Source organism: Perognathus longimembris, chromosome 28 (genome assembly GCF_023159225.1).
Source record: "Perognathus longimembris pacificus isolate PPM17 chromosome 28, ASM2315922v1, whole genome shotgun sequence".
Lineage (NCBI taxonomy): Eukaryota > Metazoa > Chordata > Mammalia > Rodentia > Heteromyidae > Perognathus > Perognathus longimembris.
The window spans coordinates 22,710,209-22,732,045 of record NC_063188.1 but is presented as its reverse complement, the minus strand read 5'-3'; positions in this window follow the sequence as shown (position 1 = coordinate 22,732,045).

Genomic DNA, 21,837 nt, shown 5'->3' with positions numbered 1-21,837 from the left:
CCAGGCATCAGTGGTTCGTGCCTGTAGTCTTAGCTACTCAGAAGGCTAAAACTGAGAATCACAGTTCAATACCAGTCTAAGCAGCAAAGTCTGTGAGACTCTTATCTCCAATTCATTACCAAAAAGTTAGACACAGAGCTGTGGCTAGGTGGTAGATTGCTAGCCTTGAGCAAAGAAGGCTCAAGGATAGTGCCCAGGCCTAGAACTCAAGCCCCAGAACTGTTTCACCAAAAGCAAAGTAGTATATGCTATGTAAAAGGAATATAATTGTATTACAAATAGGATGTAAGATTACTGAAGGCAAGGGAAGAAAAGTACTGATTCATATATCTTCAGAAATTAATCGAAAAACCAAAGAAACTGTACATAAATCACACACTAAGTAAAGTTTTGCTCCATGGGTATAAAAGTTAAAAATTCTGATGGAACTGTTCATGCATCCTGAGACTGAATAATTAAGCAGATGTTAGATAATAGGAGTTAAGTTTCTCACTGTTAAAGAAGGAGCTTACAAATAAGCAAGAAAAGTTTAGAATGATTCATGATTTAATGGAGTGGAGCTAGAGATATAGATACAGATTATTGTGCAAAGAAATATCTATAACCCAGTGTATAATAATGGGATAGTATATATACATTTATTGCCTTATGCTGTTAGCTAAAGGGCATACATGTGATAATCCCTATTAGCAGTGAGTGTACTTAGCATCCTGATCTCAATTCAATGAAAATGAAGACCAATTAACTGAGAATAAGAAAAGGCTATGTATTTGGTACTTGTTAGAACGTAGTCAAAACTGTGTTTGGGCAGAGAACTGCAGACAGCAAATATGGAATGTCTCGTGGGAAGTTGTTGTAATGATGGAGAAAATTGTAGACCAGTCAGTTAGTGGGACAAGTATGTGATTGATTTAGGGTTTGTACTTAGTTCTCTAATTAGGTCTAATTATAAGTGGGGGAAAATTAGGGTAGCTGGCAGATATTAGTAAAGTACTGTCCATTTTGGTCCTATTGTTAGAAAGATTATCATTTGGCTTCATAAGCTGCTTTCTAGAGACTTCCATACAAATCTGACTTCTCAGTAGTAGTTTTTTTTTCAATTGTGATAAATATACTTCACTTAAAACACAGGGCTGCAGGTGTGGCTCAAATAGTAGACATTAGATGAGCAAGACTCAGGCCCTAGTTCAAACAGCACTACCACAAAGGAAGTACAGGTTTAAAAGAATTTTTAATTTAAAAAGATAATTTAAAAGATGTGAAAATAACTAAATAATAAATAAGAAAAACATCAGTGTAGGCTATATTCTGCGAGTAAACATAGCCCCTGCTAGACTCAGATCACTGCTTCTAACATAACCTGACTGAGAAAACAGAAATGTTCTCTGATTTCTCTAGGTTCAGCTGGAGCTTAAGGTGTAGAAACTGGTACACAATTGAAGCAGAAGAAAGCAAGAAAATCCCATTGGAGGGGCCTAACTAACTACTGAAGGAAAACCAAGAAGTCCAGTGACCTTTAGGTGGGACTAGGTGAGAAAGGGTCTATTAGAAGAATGGATGCATAGCAGACCACCATACAGCAGCTGAGATGTGAGGGAATTTTCTTTGGGATCCTTGTAAAATCCATTATGTGGTGCAGTCAGTAGAGAATTGCACTTTTCAGGGCATTATATCTGTCAGAATGAACTTTGAAGTTCACAGATAGAAAGAATATTCACTTTTTAATTAAAATTATACAGAATGTAAGATGGACATGAGGAAGATTATCCTCGCACTATTGTTAACTGATCACAAATAAAGCCTTGCTTCCTTGTTCATTTGATGAGGAGAAAAAAACAGAAATCTGTAATTTATATCTATGAATCAGGAAAGACATAGACTTCTTATGAAATAACTTTTTTCTAAGATACACCATGATAGGTGCCTGATTGGGGAAACAGACATAGTGAGTGGAGGAAGGAGACACTTGGCACTGGAAAATTAATCTTCATTTTGGGGGGATTAAATACTCCTTAGAGAAATCAGTTACATAATACAAGGTCTAGGGGACAGTTCAGCATAAACCTCTGATCTAGTCTTTTTGTATCCACTCTGAGCTGACAGTCAGATTGTTTTAAATCAACTGACTACGGGTTCAAGTGAAATTGGTCTTATGAATAGGTTGACACTGTTACTAAGCGTTTTATTAACTCATAACTCAGACCACATGTGTACAGTGCTCTATGTTTACCCTTTCTGGAATAAAAAGATGCTATGTTACATACATCACTTTGCTTTCATTTTGATACATACAAAACTCTTAAGAGGTTAGAAAGCAACATTTAAGAAATCCAATACAAGCAAACTCAAAAGGAAAGATTCCATAATTAGGTTAAGGGGATACAAACAGAAAGTTATGAACACTGACTTTGACTCAGACTTTTGATTTTCACCCTATTGTTCTTTGTATCCTCCCATATTCCCCTGCACATGGCCGGGGGGCCTGATCCTGACTGGCTTAATCCTGAGCTATCCTAATGCATCAGAGAAAAAAGCTCCAGTGAGCTTGCAGTGCAGTCAGTAGTTATCCTTTACGTAATTGGAACTGAGATAGGTGGGAAATCATCTGTGCTATAGACCTGAAATGACATCTGACTGTTTCCTCCTCTCAGCACTGCCTGATATGTGAAAGAGCCCATAGTCTATTGGGAACACTTTGAGTGCAATTGACTGGTGATTTGTCACAAGTACCTGGATAAAATGTATTTTCCACTAGAAATGGCAGGTGGAATTTTTTTCCACATTGTCACTGCTGAATTGCAGGATAAACTAAACCATCTCCCAGGTTCCTAATCAGAAGATCTGTTAATCAGACAAAAATATTCAGTTTCATATTTTAATAATTTTCAATTACACACAAATGGTCTGGCTCTCACAGGATATTAAGCATTTTGGTTTAATTTGTCCCTACCTTTTGAATGGGCATTTTGCATCATGGGAAAAGAGATAGAAGAGACCAATCCCTTTAACTGATAGGAACACAAATCATTTCAGTAACCACATGACTCTACATTTCTCTCCTCTTCCAAAGAAGGAACAATCTCAAAACCCGTGTTAGTGATCCTGTGTAGAGTGAGGGGAGCTGGGAATCAGCTTCAGCACATACAGTTTATTAAAAAAAAAAAGGAAGCCCAAGTCTGAGATTATCTCAGGTTCAATTTGCTTGCTATTTTCTAAATGTTTAGTTTCTGATGTTTCAAGTGTCTGCTTTGAGAACCTCACACAACAAAGTTACATCTAAATACCCAAATAATTTGATCAATTTAAACTATTATAAATAGGAAACAATTGATTATCAACATAAAAGGATTTTTAAACTTTAACCAATTGTTTTAGCATCAGGCAAGATAGTAAGCCCAGGAATAAGTTTGAAACTATAGTGGATCCTGACCTAAAAGCACTTAATCTTTGATAAGGGAGCTAAAAACTCAGGAAGAAAGAAAAACAACCTCTTCAGCAAATAGTGCTGGCAAAATTGTACATACATGTATAGAAAACTGAACTTGGATCCTTATATATCACTCTGCACCACAATCAAATCCAAGTGGGTCAAAGACTTCAATATAATACTAGAAATCCTGAAAATATTACAGGAAGGGATAGGGGAAACACTAGGGCTCCTTGGCACAAGCCAACACTTCCTAAATAAAGATCTAGAAACACAAAAAATCAAAGAAAGGCTGGATAAATAGGATTGCATTAAACCACAGAGTTTCTACAAGGCAAAAGACATAGCTAACAAGATAAATAGAAAGCTCAAAGAATGGGTGAAATTCTTTACTAGCTATGCAACAGACAAGATCCTCACATATAAAATATCCTTAGAGCCCTAAAAATTAAATTCCCCCCCAAAAAAAATTCTCAAAGAAATAACAACCCCATTGATAAGTGGGCTAAAAACTTGCAAAGAGACTTCTCTGAAGAAGTAAGAATGGCCAGTAGGCACATGAACAAGTGCTCTACATCACTGGCAATAAAAGAAATGCAAATCAAAACAACAATGAGGTTCCACCTCACCCCAGTAAGAATGTCCATTATCAGGAAAACTAACAACAACAAATGCTGGTGGGGATGTGGCCAAAAGGGAACCCTACTACATTGTTGATGGGAATGGACAACTTGCTCAGCCACTCCGGAAAGCAGTATGGAGGTTCCTCAAAACTAAATATAGTGTCCCTCCCCCATGACTCAGCAATCCCATTCCTGGGCATTTACTCAAATGACCACAAACAAAGTCACACTAAACCTACTAGCACAATTATGTTTATTGCAGCATTATTTACCATAGGTAAGATAGGGAATCAACTTAAGTGCCTCTCAGTAAAGAATGGGTCAAGAAAATGTGGTATATATACACAACGGAATTCTATGCTTTCATCAGAAAGAATGGCATTGTCTCATTCATAAAGAAATGGAAATGCTTGGAAAAACGTTAAGGGAAGCAAGCCTGACCCAAAGAAACACAGGCTCGATGTTTTCCCTCATTTATAACATTTAGAATCTGTCTAGGATATTCTTAATAGAGGATCACAATAGTTCAATAGTTATTTTCATGTGACTACATAAAATGATGCTTGTTGAAATGAACTCCAAGAAATGGAAAAAGTTTTTTTTCTTCCTGTTGTGCACTCTTTTCAGTTTCTTTTTTGCTTTTTCTTTTTCTGTTCCATTGGTTTCTTCCCTGTTGTTACTATTTTGTATTTCTGTACATTTTGTCTTGTATATAAGTTTATCTGATTTGTGGAAGGGAAGGGGAATCACAGAAACAGTGGGACAAAGAATGAACCAATGCAACAGTGATACTCACCAGACACTACATTGCAAATGAACTTTACAACTTGGGGCGGGGTGGGGGGGCAGGAGAGTCGGGAGGGAGGGTAATGGGTGAAAATGAAGGAGGGGATAACACTGTTCAAATAGAAATGTATTCATTTCTTTACTTATGTTGTAATATGGAGGTCAGATCTGGCCAGTGAAAGAGGGCAGAAGCTGACTCCATCTCCACTCTCTCCGCAGCTCCCTCTGCTCAGAGGCCTGGGAATATTCCCTCTCCCTGTAAACAATAGTTCCCCAAGCCCCCTGAATCAGCATGCCAATTCTTGATGGACCTGCCTGGATTCCTACAGGAAGGGAAGCCCCATCCCCAGGTAATGGGAGTTCCTGAATCCCAAGAGACAGGGGCAGGCATATGGCCTATAGGTTACTGAACCTGTTTGTCAAGTGCTTGGAACTGGGAGCTCCCTGTGACCCAGCCCCCTGCCAGCTCAGATGCCATTAAGCCATGCCATATGTTCGAGTCTTGTGTCTGTCATCCCCATGGTGTCCCAATTCAGCTCTCCATTGGAGCTGAATTGTTGGGTTTTTTTTTTTTAATCCTTCAAAAGTAAGTCTCTGTGCTACTGTCCTGTTCTGTGTTATATGTTTTTCTGAAACCTGGGACCAGTCCATCCCGAACTTCCCCAATAAATTCATCTTTTTACTTGAGACTGTCTCTGAATGGTGGACTCTTGGAGGGATGGGGCATCCCCCAACCCCCTCGGATGCCACTACAATGTAACTGCAAACACCTCTGTACATCACCTTTACAATAATTTTTTTAAAAAAACCTGTGTGGATCATCCTGGTAGAATTTTGAGGTAGTAATGTTCAAAATGTGTTAGGTCATTTGTGTTTTCCAATTTCATTCAATTAAACTAAAAGTTTTTAAAGAGAAGAATAGTGTAACACCTTATGGCATTTCACTCCTGATTATTTGGAAGATTTTTAAAGTTCCTACAGCAATCCTCTGCTCCACAGCTCTGTCATTAGGCAGACTCAGAGGCATATTTTCTAGAGTAGCACTATTCTTTACAGATTTATAGACTATATAGATGAGGAACTAAAGACTTTTTGGTTGGATGAATAACTTGTTCTCTGTCAGAGCATATAGCTGGTTAATGTCTTGACATCGCCATCATTTCATCTTTTCACCAACTTACCATCACCTTCCATCCTGTGATGCTACTCTTCTCAGGGCACACATTTGAAAAATGCTGTTGTAGATGAATGGATTGAAAATATGATTACACTGCTGGAAAAAATATTATAGTCCTAAGAACACATTGTTTGGAAAAAGCACTATGTATCAGCCTCATGCATATACATACATAGTATGTGTTTTGTGGTTAAATACAGAGACAGCCTTTCTCCAATCATTGAAGAGAAGGTTGCTCTGGTCACCCTATCTTCACACCTTCAATGTCATCTTGTCATGGCTGTACAATCACAGATGCAATATGCAATGAACAAGAAGTTTGTTGAGAACAAACTATACAATATAAAATGTACTTATAACATAGGATTATAAAGAGTGAACAAGCCCTGATCCTTTTTATGAGAAACTAATACTATATGTAAAGGAAAGGTAATTATCTGGTTATTTAAAGTTATAGTACAGAAAAAGTCCCATAATAGAAAATGCACACTAAAAATCAAGTTACTCAGTAGGGGACCTGAAGGAATGGTTTTCGGGAAGACTGACATCTTAGAGGATTGATAGGCAGGTAAAGAGGTCAAGTTTAGACACATATCCTTAGCAGAGAAAATGTAAGTACTCTGACTTGTCAGAATGTACTCCTTATTGAAAAGCTGAACATAGTTCAGCACATCTACAGGGCTTGGCACAATGAAGTAGTGAGAAATTAGAAAGGTAAAAATGGGTAAAGTTTCCATGGCCCTTTGCACCAAGCTATATAAATTGCATTCTTTCTAAAGTCGTCAAAAGTTGCTGAATGATTTTGAATACTAGGATGAATTGCAAACTTATATCTCCATATGAGCATCTCTGCTCTGAAACGAGTGTGTAAAGGCATGACAACAGAATTAGAGACCACAGGTTCAAGTCAAGTACATTGTATGCTAGCCAGGATTGGGCAATGGTAAATCCTGATTGACATGACTCTGGAATATACACACTCGGGGATATTTTTGGGAGGGGGAGGGCAGAATGTACATCAAATTGCAATTTGCTGTATGTTTAGGATGGAGCTGGAGTAACTGACTACTAGTTCTCCGTCTTAGTAGTGCTCTCATCCCACTAGTTCTTTGTGTCTCCACTGTGAAACCTGACAGCAAGCCAGTCTGCATACATAGAAACGTTATCAAGCACAACTATTGTTGCTGTGTTAATATAGCCTGAAATAGAGGAGGAGGTCAGCCCATTGTCAGCACAGGTCAGCCTTAGAGTTACTGTGCCCCCATTAGCTGCATTCTCAGTTGTACACTGGATTAATTACCGAGAAAGCCAGACACTTTTAGCAGAAATATAATCTCTCCCATGCAATTTCCATTCATCTCATGAGACAAAGTTGAGCACCACTTGGGCATAAATACTTAAACTATGTATTTACTCTCCAACTTCTATATCTAATTAGTGATCAGTGGGGCATAACCAACTGTAGAACCTCTGCTAGCCCCTTCTCAGTCATTGATACCGCTTTGGGGCAGTGTTCAGGCTGACAATAATATTACCTAGATTAATATTTAATTCTGATTTCCATCTAGAGGAAATAAAAACTAAAGAGGTTTAGCAATTGTACAAAGGGAAAAAATACTAAGCTTTTAAGTGCAGTACAAGTATTCCTCACTTGACAGAAATAATGTGCCAGGAATCAGGACAAATGTAGATGAATTATTTGAGTGGGGTATTTTCTACATTAATTAACTAAGGAAGAGTATGGCATAAGTGGAATGCCTTCTGATATTGGTTTTCATAGCTTACTGCTACTCTTTCAAGTATAATACATATTAAAGAAATTTTTCCATCTTCTAACATAGTACTTTAGAAAAACAGTGAATGGTAATTGAGTGCTTAAAAGTAGAATGAGACTCTAAAAGATAAATGTCACATGTTGCTTCCCATATGTGGAATCTAGACTTAAAATTGAAACAAACCTTAAAAAAGGACTGTTTGAGGGAGCATCAACAGGAGGAAGATGGTAAAAGGAGGAGTTATAAAGGACAAATAACAAAGTACTTTATAGGCATGTATAAACGTAAATGATGTATGAATGTAAATGAATGAAAATCATTAAAACTGGGGGGATAAAATCAATGTTCATGCCTATAATTTCAGCTGCTTAGGAGGTGATGATCAAGAGGCTCAAGGTTTGAGGTCAACCCTGACACAAAGGTGACAATACTCCATCCCAACAAATAAATAAGATATGGTACATACCTGTAACATGAGCTATGGAAGTAAGTGGGAGGACTTCTCTCTGGATTTTACATCTAAAATAATAAATCCAATGGGCTTGGGATATGGCTCATTTAGTAAGGTACTTGAGTAGAAAGGACAAGGTCCTGTGTTCAAGCCTCAATACTATCTAAAAAAAAATTGAAAAATGGAGTTGGGGGATAACAAAGTGTCATAAAGTGGTATTTTCATGTATTGACATATAACAATGAAATCTCTTTAGACAATTAATATTTACCAATATAAATATGAATGGATGGGTAGTATTAACAAATGATCAAGGTACAAAGGCAAAGCTATAACCTGACCTTCCTATTACTCACTAAATGACCTGGGAGTTTCTTAGGATCTTTCTCATCCTTTGTTCCCTCATTTCTGAGGGTTTGAAATGATATAGAAGTGAGATTATAAATACTAAAAAGTTAAAAACATATATATATATATATACACACACACAAAGTATTGATGAAGGTCTGGATGTGTGTAAATCACTGAATGAATCATAGAACTTGAGAGCTGGAAAGGATCTTAATGTTTGATTCTGCCCACTTGTCTTACAGATGGGAAATTCAAAACTATAAAGTGATTTGCTCAAGGAAAAATTGACTGGGAACCATATCCCACTCAGTTTGACCCACTGGACCAGTTTCCTTCATGTTCGTGAGGTTAGAAAAGGGATGGATCTCAGTAAGAGAAAACATGAAGCACAAATGGCAGAAGACTGGACAACAGAGAACACTGGTATTAGTGAGCAATATTTTGGCATTCAGACTGCTTGTTCATGATCTGATAGTAAAAGAGACTAAGATTCATAGGACTGTGGTGAAAACTAGTGCCAACGCTTCCTTAAGAGCCACATGCAGTAAAGAACCATACCAATAGACAGCAAAGTCAAAGTCTGGACATAAATCCCACTGTAGAAAATTCTACTGAGGAGCTAGATCACATGGGATACTTCCTTTTTTAATGATGGCAAAACTTTTAACCAAACCTGACCATGTGTCCTGTGCCATAGAATCCAATCACTTTCTAATTCCTCCCCTTCTCACCACCCTCATGGAAGCCACTAACATTTCTCATCCTACCTGGTCTGCCTACTGCTACCCTTGTTCTGTATGCAAGCAAGAACATGTAATGCTGCTAAGTAAAACCTTCCCAACTCATCCCACTGGTTCGTAAGGTCCTACAATCAGTATCTTAGTCCTTTTCTCCTGTTCCTCTTCACCTCTGCCATTGTTGCAGGTTCTTTACTCTCCCTTGAACTATACCACAGATGTTGGCTTCATGAGACCTTTCATTTGTTTACTCTATCTGGAAGGCTGTTCCTCTAGACTTCTGATTAATTTCAAGAGCCTCGCTTTAAATGTCACTGAAGTCTTCTTTGATCAGTATGAAAATAGTAACACCAATCTCCTTCTTCCCATCTCCAGAACTCCTCTATCTTGTTTCTCTTCTTGTTATCATTTGCTTACTCCCACTTGGATATAAGTGCTATAAAATCAGGTACTTCAGCACTTTTTGTCTTATTTCATTTCATTTGCTTTGTTTTCATTAGAATATCCTAATGAATAAAACAAGATCTTTTATGAAGTAATACTTAGTATTTTTGAATGTATTAGTAACTGAATAAGCACTTAAAATATCCACTGTGCTATATGGAAAGTGTTGTGCTAACGGTATTATTTTCATTATCTCAATTTTATACATGCAACCAGCAATAGGAAGATGCTATCAGCTATACTATTCCCGAATAAGAAATCTAAGAAATTAGTTATTTTGTCCAAGATCACAGAGGTTGTTGGAGTATACCTAGAACTCTTTCAAATACAAGTATACCTGAATATGAAGGTCTGTATTCAAATGATGTTCAATACCATTTTCATTGCCTTTGTTTTATTTCTTCCTTTTCTCTCTTCCATGTTTAATTTCACAAGAAAAAAAATGAATTTGTATATATGTCACAATTCAGAAAAAAAACTCTGCTTGCCTACAGAATGTTATTATGGCAAGTGATGAGATTCCAAACAGAACACCATAGGATTTCAACAAATAACCCTATGCACAGCAGATTCAGCAGAGAACTGCACATGTACTGGGAATGTGATGCATGGAAGACACTTGAGCCCTGGTCTAGCCCCATGGAATTATGTGTGTGAGTGTATATGTGTTTATGAAAAAGGCACATGAAAGGTCTTTTGGATGCCCTGAAAATTGCAATACAAACAGCTTCAGAAAACACTGGGTTTTTGTCATAAATTTTACCAAAGACCATACTTACATCTCCTGTTCCCCTGTTGTTGATGTTAATTCTTGAGAAAGCAAGCAAGAATTGATTGATTTCCCCCCAAAATCAGCTGTAACCTCTAAAAAGAAGAGGACAATTTTATTTGTGTGTTTGGGGCTTTATCAAAAGCACTGGGAAGTTGTAGGGTGGCTGTTTCCCACAATAGGAACAATTTTATTTATTGTTCATGCCCTTGCTGGTTTTCAAAGTGGTTTTATCCATCTATCTCATTTCTGTCCTCTGAACAACTGCTTAAAGTTTATATATAAAAAGACTGCGATCCTGAGCACAGTGGTTAGTAAGGAGAAGAGCCCAGACTAATAGCCAGACCCTACTCCAACTTAGTGCTCCCTCTCACTCAACACACAATCTTTATGGGAATTCTTCTGTTGAGTCAACTCCAATAATACATTGGTTCCTGGCACATACCACTTTGATAATCAGTGCTACTAAAATGTTATCAGTAGATGCAAGATAGAAAACCTGTTAAGTGGAGTGAAAGGAGTAATATTCTCAAGACTTTGAATTAAATGTTTGGCCTAAAATCTTACATTTCAATAGCCCATTAATTCATTAAAAGAGAGGTACATGAAATAGACTAATTCCATAATATAAAGCATTGAATTTTGTATCAACAATATCTGAAGGTAGGAGCCACTGAACTGATATGCTTTTAATGTGGAAAAAAAGAGATAGGATAACTCTGAACAAAGGGTCCTAGTCTAAAAGCCTAGGCAGACAGAGGGCAACAGGGGAACACACAGTGCCTAACAGTGTCTATGTGTGGTACCATGGTGGGTGTGAGTATCATGGACATCAGAGGATAAAAGAAAAGAGCTACAATTTCAAACCATGACTAGTTTTGCTTTGGGCTTCTCATGGAAAACAGAAGATACATCATATATGAATCAAACTAAAATGGTGGACAGATGAATGGAGAAGGGGGTGGGTGAATAAAATCATAGTCAATGTACATGTGTGAAAATGTTAACAAGTAAATTAGAATGATACCTGGTATTGTGACAGAGAAGGATGAAAGAGGTGATATTGATCAAGATGTGTTGTACTAAACATGTTGAATTGGATTCCCTTTGTACAGCTACTTAAAGATAATACATTTTTTAAAAGAAAAAAATAGTAGCTGGGTGCTGGTGGCTCACATTATAATCCTAGGTACTCAGGAGTCTGAGATCTGAGGATCACAGTCCTAAGCAACCTGGGCAGGAAAGTCCATGAGACTTTTGTCTCCAATTAACCACTGGAAAACTGGAGGTGGTGCTATATAGTGGTAGAGTGGTAGCCTTGAGGGAAAAAACATCAGGGACAGTGCCCAGGCCTTGAGTTCAAGCCCCACAACTGCAAGAAGAAAAAGAAGGAGAAGGAGAAGGAGGAGAAGGAGAAGGAGGAGAAGGAGGAGGAGGAGGAGGAGGAGGAGGAGGAGGAGGAGGAGGAGGAGGAGGAGGAGGAGGAGGAGGAGGAAGAGGAGGGAAGGAAGGAAGGGAGGGAGGGAGGGGGAGGAGGAGGAGGTGGTGGAGGAGGGGAGAAGAAGGAGGAAGGGGAGGAGGAGGAGGAGGAGGAAGAAAAAGAAAGAAGAAGAGGAGGAGGAGGAAGAAGAAGAACAGGAAGAAGAAGAGGAGAATGGAAAGAAAAGTAATAAATCAAAGCTCTGTTTCTCCAATTAGAAATTCTTGGCCTTTACTTCCAGATCCTCCCTCCTCCTGTCTCCTCACCAGAGCCCTCCTGCAGCAGCAAGGTGTTTAACCACTTGTAACAACTTCTCAGGTTGATGGTAACTGGCTGGAGGAGGAGCTTTCTGACCTAACAATGGCTAAGGGTGTGGCACACCTGGGTGTGCATAAATATGAGTGTCCTGAGGCTAGGGGTCAGACCACTCCCAGAAGCAAAGTAGTAACGAAGGATGGCCAGGAATTCAATTAGACAAAGGAGAGCTCCTGCTGCTACCCACAAGAGGGTCTCAAGGGGAAGATCCAACCAAGGTGGGAATAAGAGCAAGAAGACTCTATCTGGACACCGATCGCAGGCAAAGGTGAGCTGATCCACACAGAGTCCCATTCCCCTCCCCCCAAGGTTCCTCCCTGTCCTCCCCTTCCTGTGGGCCCCAGTTCACATGCCCCTCTACCCTCTCCTCTCCATCCACTGCTTTTCTCTGAGTTCCCTGTTGCCCTTCCAGGTCCGGAGAGCGGCACGGAAGAACATCAGGCGCCGCAGAAGGCAAAAGAAAACTAATAAAAGAAGGGCAGCCAGAGAGGCTTTAAAACCCAAGACACGGAGGCCAAGATCAGCGAGGGGGAAACCGAAAAACTCATGGCTGGATCAGAGTGAAGAGAGCTCCACCACCTCCTCTGTCTCTACCGAGGAAACGAGGAGTCTGTAAAAGGAAAGCCAGGGCCAAAACACACCTCAGTAGCACCTGTGAGGTCTTTGTACCCCTGGCCGCTGGCAAGTGGTCTGGTTGTCCCCTGCCAACGGGACAGAAAGTGAGGAAATAAAACCCACCTCAATAATGTGATAGGTATTTCTGTGTGCTCTGTGATGGTGGGGAGAAGGAAGGAAGGGGAGAAGGGGGAGAGTGGGAAGGAAGGGAGGTGAGTCCCTGGGGGTGACTGTCCAACAATTGACAAGAAGCTCAGTAAACCAGACATGAGTAGCCGGCTCCCACCTTAAGTGTGTGTGTGTGTGTGTGTGTGTGTGTGTGTGTGTGTGTGTGTGTGTGTGTGTGATTTTGGTGCTTTCTTGTTTAGGCAGGGTTTGAACCGTGATCCTCAAATCTCAGCCTCCTGAGTAGCTAGGACAACAGACTTGAGCCACTAGTGCCTGGCTTATTTTTGTTTTAAATAAAGTGGTCCTAAGGCCAGTGCCTGTGGTTCATATCTGTAATCCTAGATAGTTAGGAGGCTGAGATATGAGAGTAATACTGTTTAAAAACCAGCTGAGGCAGGAAAGTTCATGATATACTTACCTCCTATTAACCACCAAAAAGCTGATGGTAGAGCCATGGTTCAAGTGGTAGAATACTCGTCGAGCAGAAAAGGCTACCCAAAGGTGTTTAGTACCTGAGTTCGAGCCACAGTATGGTTAAAAAGTAGAAAAGTACTAAGGCAGTCCTAAAGCAGTACAAAGCAGTTCTCTGTTTCTCCAACTGCAATTTCTAGTGGTGTTCATCCTCAATTTTCACCCCTTTTTCTCTCTCACTCCTCTTACTCCCACTCCACCCCGCAGAGGAGTGATGCTTTGTGATGTGTACACCCCTCCCTGGCCAGTGATTGGCTGGCTGGGAGTGACTCACTGATCTAACAATTATAAAAGGCCTGGGTACTCCATCTTAAAGGGCAAATCTTTGGGTGTTCTAAGGCCTGTTGGTCAGACTGCTGAAGACTAGGAACAAGAAACCATGGCCAGAATCGTGATGCCGCAAAAGAAGTCTCCACGCAAAAGGACCTTACTCTGGCGAGGAAAATCAAACAAGAAGGGAGTTTTCGAGTTCTAGACGTAAAGGAAAGGTGAGGTGACCCACTCCATGTTTACCACTTGTTCCCCTTGATGTCTTCCCAAAGATGCTTTCTGACTTTCCTTGCCAGAAAGCATTCCCAGTCCTCACCCCTTCTGTGTATTCCTTATTCCCATCTCCCTTCCACCCTCTTCTCTCCATCCAGTGCCTTCCTAACAATTCCTGTTGCCCTTCCAGGTCCAGAGATCAGCCCAGAAGAGTCTTAAACGCCGTGGCCAGCATGGGATGAAGAGCAATTAAGCTGCCAGCCGACCCAAGAAAGGAAGAGGGCTGGTGAAGATCTGATTCAAGAGAAAACAAGGCCAGGGATGTACCTCATCATTGTCTGTGACATCTCTGGATCTCTGGCCATGAAGAATTAGTCCCCCCCCCCCTTCCTTTCTGAAGGGAACACAGGGTAATGAACATATATCCACCGTGTCGATGATGTAACATGTGTTTTCGTGTGCTCTTTCATAGTGAGGGTGGGAGAGAGGGAAGGAAAGGGAGAAGAGGGTGAGAGGGAGAAAGGGAGCTTAGTCTTCTGGGGGTGGCTGTCCAATCCACAGATGCACAGTGAACCAGACACAGAGGAATAGGACAATTGGGAGATAAGAGGGAAGACAACTTTCTCTCTTAGCACTTTTCTCCATAGGAGAAGGAAAGGAGACTACTTGTGTGTGTGCTTGTTGGAAGTGAGATGCAGGTGAGCTGAGCTGTTAGAGGTGTGGTGGTTGAGTCCAGTCAAAGCAGCTGAGATTGGTTTGAAAAGGAGTGATGAGAGGAGAGTTGGAGAGTGACAGAAAGGGTAATACTAATAAAGTCACATAAAGTGACATGGGAAATTAAAACTTGTTTGTTTTTTTTTTTGTTTTTTGTTTTTTGGCCAGTCCTAGGCTGTGAACTCAGGGCCTGAGCACTGTCCCTGGCTTCCTTTTGCTCAAGGCTAGCACTCTGCCACTTGAGCCACAGTGCCCCTTCTGGCCATTTTCTGTATATGTGGTGCTGAGGAATCGAACCCAGGGCCTCATGTATATGAGACAAGCACTCTTGCCACTAGGCCATATTCCCAGCCCCTAAAACTTGTTTTTACAAATACTTAAAGATAAAAGAAATGGAGCCTGAAAAGGAAAATTCTGTTTGTAAATACTACAGAAACAGAAAGACACAAAAACATTTAACTTTACAATGTAATTCAATATGGCACATAGAAAAGATGGAACAGCTTTCCTACAAAGCTAACGAACTTAATTGGAGGGTGTAAACTGAAAATGACGCCAATCAAAAATATTAATGGTAATACTTTGCAGCATGCTGTTTTTTCAGTGTATTCTTGAATTAAAATTTCTAAACACACACACTAGTAAGGAATTTTCTAAGAAAAGTACATTTTCATAAAAAAATAAGACCTCCAGGGTTACAAATTTTAATTGTTATTCCTTTCAATTCTTTAAATGTTTTGAAGTAGTAATAATGATTTGGTCAGTAATTGCTTGAAGTGTCATGAAAACTGAACAAGAACTGTTCATTGATATATAGAGAAATATTTTTGAACTTTTTAGTAATTTTATGATATAATATTTTTTGTACTTTTTCCAATATATAATACTATTCTGAAATAAATGTTGCACTAGTCCATTCTCTGTTGTATAACAAAATAATTGAGACTGGATGCTTTATAAACAAGAGATTTAACTAAGAGTTGAAGTGACAGAGGAGAACAGCACTGGTATGGCTTTGATCTAGAGAGCCACCTTGATAGATGCCAGCATGGTATATGTGAATGAGTGAGATCACATTGCAAAACAGGAAGCCACATATAGGTTGCTCTCTGCAACTAACTGAGGTTTCTTCAAAAAGTACAATAATCCACTCTGAATAAAATGTCCTCAATAACCTAATCACATAGATCTCACCTCACAAAGATTGGACTACCTTTATCACTACCTTTACTGAAGACCAACATTCCACCCCATGCAGCTTGGGGGAGCATACCATAAACAAACCATAGAACATTTACTAAGTGAGAATATTAAGAAAATGGGACAACAAGTTCCGGTAAAACCAAGATCCCTTTTTTCATATTCAGCATGTACAAAGGTCTTTGAAATCAGAACTTAAATTTGAACTTTTCAAGAACAGGAATATTTTTCTTTTGTTCCAGAAAGAAATAACCTCTGCAAAGTTTTCCGTATGTAAGAAGGTTCACTGGGGTTCTCAAAGCAAACTTTCTACAGCTTAACTGGCACAGAAGTTACATTCTATAGAAGTTGAAATTATGTCCTGGTGGTTGTGAAGGAATGCTAAGATTCAAAAGAAAGCTAATTCCAGAGTCAGCTTGTATCCCATGATTAATTTGTAATTTCCCTTAATGAAGGCATGGTATCAAAGCTATTAAATATCTGCTATTTCTGCTTTAGAGATTATTTTGATCATATTGAGATCGATGACTAAAGTTTGGGTAATTACTCTTACAGAACAGTCATTATTTCTGGAGTATAGCCTGCTTTTTAATTCTCTTCAGGATGTAAGAGGTATGAAAAAGAAATCATTGACTTCTTACATAAAGAGATAACACAATTGCTAGAATTAAAATCCTAAAGGAAATAAGAGTGGAGCAAGATTAAATAAAAGAAACAAAAAATCCAGGAGACTATTCATTTTCTTGAAATCTTGATACACTATTTAAGTAAAGTATAGTTTTTGTTTGGACTTCAGGAGAGATCCTAAGTTCTACCTTCTAACACGTACTAGGCTGTAGAAAACTAATCTGGTGATTCCTCAAAAAATTAAAAGTACAACCCCTATATGATCCAGTCATATCACCTGTGGGTATACTCAAAGACCCAAAGTCATCCAGATATCTGTGTGTCTATGTTTATTATGGAACGTCTCACAATGGCCAAATTGTAGAACCAGCCTGCATACCCATCAATGTATGAATGAAGAAGAATGTGTGGATATACACAACAGGCATGAAGAAAAATGAAATTATGATGTTTTCTGGAATATAGATGGGATTGTAAATCATCTTTTTTTTTGCCAGTCCTGGGCCTTGGACTCAGGGCCTGAGCACTGTCCCTGGATTCTTTTTACTCAAGGTTAGTACTCTACCACTTCAGCCACAGTGCCACTTCTGGCCATTTTCTATATATGTGGTGCTGGGGAATCAAACAGGGCTTCATGTAAACAAGGCAAGCACTTTTTGCCACTAGGCCATATTCCCAGCTGTAAATCATCATTTTAAGAGAAATACGTTAATCACACAAAAGCGAATAGCATGTTTTCCCTCAACTGTGGAAGTTGGGAGGAAAGCAAAAAAAAAGCTCATGTAAGTAGAGAGGATTCTAGAGAGGGAAAAGGGAAAAGAGAGAGCAGGAAGAAAGCAATTAAGGGGTGGGATGAAAAGACATTGTATGAGAATCTCATAATGAAACCCTTTACCATATTCAATTTATATATACCCATAAAAGGCGAAAAGGTCTCTGAATCTACTCATTTTTGTAGCTTCAAAAGTAAGCCATTTATATCTTGGATGCTAAAGTTCCACACCCACCACTTTTTTTTTTCTTTTAATTCTAGTGTTTTTATTTTTTCTTGGGGGGGGGGGAAGAAGGGAAGTACAGGGAGAGAGGAATGAGAACAGGTGACCTTCTGTTTGAATTTCTCTGAAGTACTGTCAACTGACGAGGGGCAGGCTCACCTGAGGGCACATCTTGCATTTGTAACAGCATCCAGGGCTGTTCTGCTCAACGTCACAAGAAACTGTTTTCCTCTTGACACATGGTATGCGCCAGCGTGCCGTGTGTGTGTGTGTGCGCGCGCGCGCAAAGGGACAGGTAGAAGCGACAGTATGACCGTGTGGGTCAGGCCGAGGCTGATCCTGACTCATCTGGAGATGGCTCGAGGAGGGCAGGTGGGGGCGGGGGGAGAAGGAAGCAGACACGAGACAGACTGGAAACTCCATGTGGGCAGCCCTTGGGGCGGGGGGAGACTTAGCGGTGATTAAGAAAAAGTGACAGGGAGTGGGGTGGAGGCCAGGGTGGAGGGGCTGGGAGCTAGTGAGAAGCAGGAAGGCCTTTCCGCTGGGCTGTCCTGGCCAGATGCCGACAGGAATGAGCAGTGGCGTTCTGTGCTGAGGGACGCTGCACCTCAGTCGTGCTCAGACCTCAGCTGCTTCCTCCCGGGTTGCATCACGCAGCTCACGGCCCGTGCCTGGGGACTGCCTGCGTGATGGCAGATCTCAGGGGGACCCACCACTTTCCACTATAGACAAAAATTGAGAAATCTATGACTTGCCTGATTCCTTACCTTCATTGACTGCTTATCTTTCATTATTGAGATTTTCTGTGAAATGTTGAGACAGTTTTTTCTCCATTCTCACTCTCCTCCTTACCAGGTTGGGAACATACAAAATAAGAAAGATTATTTTTCTCTTTAGTCTTCTCAAAACATTATCAGTCTCATTCTCCAATATGATTGCTGTTACCTAAATAACAGAACCACTGATAGAAATGCCCTGTAACTTAGACTCTGAATTTCATGTCTAATGAATATCTACAGAAAATAATCCATTTTAGCTAAGTACTGCTTTTTCACTCCTTTTTTTCTAATTAAAAAATTATTCCTTAAGGGATTGCCATATTTACTTTTTATCAGATGAAAGTAATTTTAAAGTACACTAAGCAATTTATGAAGCTAGTTTTCTTTCCTATCTAAATGCAGTTAATAAGGAGGAGTTAAGTGTCTTTGTCAGTACAAACTGACATTACTGGCTGCTCTCCTTATTGACTGCCTTTTTTCAATTGCTGTGGACAATGAATATCATTCTTATGCAATATTTTCAAAATTTGGAGTCCCACTTCTTTCTCTGGGATGCAAAAATGTTATATATAATTTTAGCTTATGGGATTGCTAGAGAACATATTGCATGAAAACAACATTTTAGAAACAGAACTTCCGGGAAGACGGCAGAGGAGCAGCAGAGCCCTAGCTGAGCTAACTCCGACATCGCAGTTTTCCTATCCAACAGAAACTTTTACCCCTAGAAAGACAGCAAAAGTAAGTTCTAACAGTTCAGGGATTCTGGCCAGGAAGGAAAAATTGACTTTTCTTGGCTGAAAACTCAGATTTGATCTCCTGGCGGCGTCCCACCGCCACGCCAGTGCCAGCACCAGCACAGCACCCCGCACTCCATGTAGCTAAAGCTCTCAACAGAGACCAGGGAGAAATCCTCCAGAGAGCAGCGTAGAGACAGATCACAGGCTGAGCACAGACAGGCCGAAATCGCAGAGAAAGCATGAGTACCCCCACGAATGACACTCTCACTTGCGCCCACAGAGCAGCTCTTCCCCCACCGCCAGAGCAAAGCACCATCTTTGCCACTGGCATAGGGTCAGACCAGACTGGAGCTAAAGCCCGCCTGTGGAAAGCGAGGCCAAAGCGGCCATCTTTGAGAAGGGCAAGAGGGACCGACCATTGAGAGCCAGCTCCACCCAGGAGAACCCCCCCTGCCCAGGAGGGGGGGTTGTCCTGGGCCTTGGCTCAGCTAGAGGTGGCCTGCCCAGACTGCTGGAATTCCTCAATTAAAAGCAAAAGTGGCGAGCAGCTACCATACCGGTGGCACAAAACAGCCACACGGGAGAAGAAACAGTTCCTGAGACAGAGAAAGGTTCCATTTAGAAGCCCAATTCCCAGCCCAAAACGGAGCTGAATTCCATACCCTACTCTACCCAGGAGGCCGCCCCACCCAGGAGGGAGGAACATCCCCCAGGAAAGCAAGCCTCAGCTGAGTAAACCAGACCAGAGGCGCCCCGTCCTGCTGAGTCCACAGGCTATTCAAAGCCAGGCATTAAAGGCAGCGACCCTACAGCAGACAGGTGGAGCCATGGTTCGCAAGACTGTTCATGTCCCCATCTACAGAGGATGCCCAAGTCTTACCTCAAGCTGTGGGAACCACAGAGCCCCAGGATTTCACTCACAGGGGAAGAGGGTCAGAGCAGATCCACCCACTGTGAACTGAAAGCAAGTCAAACCAGGCAAGTGGCAGAATATACTGCAGACCATCGCAAGGAAACCAGAGACTGTAGAAAGCCCACCCAAACAAGGAAGACTCCTTTTTATTTTTTTATTTTTTCTCAAACGCTTTTTAAGCTTTCTTTTTTTTTCTTTATATTTTCATTTCTGAAACGTCATTGGTTTGTTTTTGTTTTCCATTTTTACCCGTTGGTTCTATCAAGTTCTTTTTTGTTTGTTTTTTGTTGTTTGTTCTTTTTTTCCTGATTTTTTTCTCTTTTCCTTTTTATTTTTTAAAATGTTTTTTCTCTGTTAGGTGCATCCATCTTCCAGTATTTTTTCTTTATTTCTCTCTTTGCATTCTCTTTCTTTAAAAATTACTTTCCTAGGAATAACACCTCCACTCTTTACTGCTAACTCTCCATTGTCTATCATTTTAACCTTGTTCTTTCTACTGATTCTACCCTCCTCCACATTTCCACGTCACTGCAACTAAACCAAAATCATCACCCCACCATATATTCTACTCTATTCTCTTTACTACCTTTAACTTACCCTCCTAACTTACTTCTAGGACCTCCAGATTCCACTGACTCCTGGTTACTGGATAGAGGGTATCCCTGCTTATTCTGAGTGAATCAAAGGGGTTCATAGAGAAAGCAAGTCCAAAAAGAACTTAATATAAGAACAAGAATTGCTCATAGGGTTGTAACAGTAAATAAGTAACTACTGAACACAGGGCTCAGGATTGATTGTTATATAGAAATTGTATTCTTTAAGAACACCAAATATAATTTTATGCACAGGTACAAAAGGTATCCATATGTAATTGTGAACTTCTAAGATTTAAACAACGGTGCTTGGTAAGATCTGCTTTGGGTCTTAAACGGTGCTCACAGGTGCTTGTAGATTGGCATTCCCTATCCAAATGAGCAGAAGAAACACAAAAAAGATGGCAAACAATGGAGTATTATCTCCCACTCAAAACAAGCAGGAAACAGAGCAGTCAATCAAAGACATAGAAGAGAACCCTCAAAATGCTCTACAAAGTTTACTGATAAACATGATAAATGAAAAGTTTGAATCTCTTCAGTCAATTATTCTAGAGCATGTGGAGGCAAAGCAAAAATGAATGGAGAATGTCATGGCCTCCACAAATAGAAAGATAAATTAACTTCAAGAGTCAAATGAAAAGATAACTACCCAGATAAAAGATTTGAAAGACAGCACTCAAAACCAAATTAATGAAGTTAATGAAGTAAAGAAGTCCATGCAGGACCTAAGAGATAATTATAGCGAGGACATGGAAATCATCAGGAAAGACCAGTCAGAAGGAAAAGAGATTCGAAATCAAGTAGCTAGCCTACAGTCCCGACTAACTGAAGCAGAGGATCGAATCTCAGGAGCTGAAGATTCCCTATTATCTATGTAGAAAGATAAAAAAGCAAAACAAAACCAATCCAATTGACAAAACAGATCGATCCAGGAGATTCAAGATACAATCAGAAAGCCCAATTTAAGGACAATAGGTGTTGAGGAAAATCTGGAGAAGGAAGTTAATGGAATAGGCAACCCATTTAACAGAACATTAGCTGAGAACTTCCCAAATATCCAGAAGGATAGGCCTATACAGATACAAGAAGCATTTAGAACCCCAAACCGACCAGACCAGAATAGGACATCGCACCGACACATTGTGATCAAAGCAGGATCAATAGAGTCCAAGGAAAGAATCCTTAGAGCTGTTAGGGAGAAGAA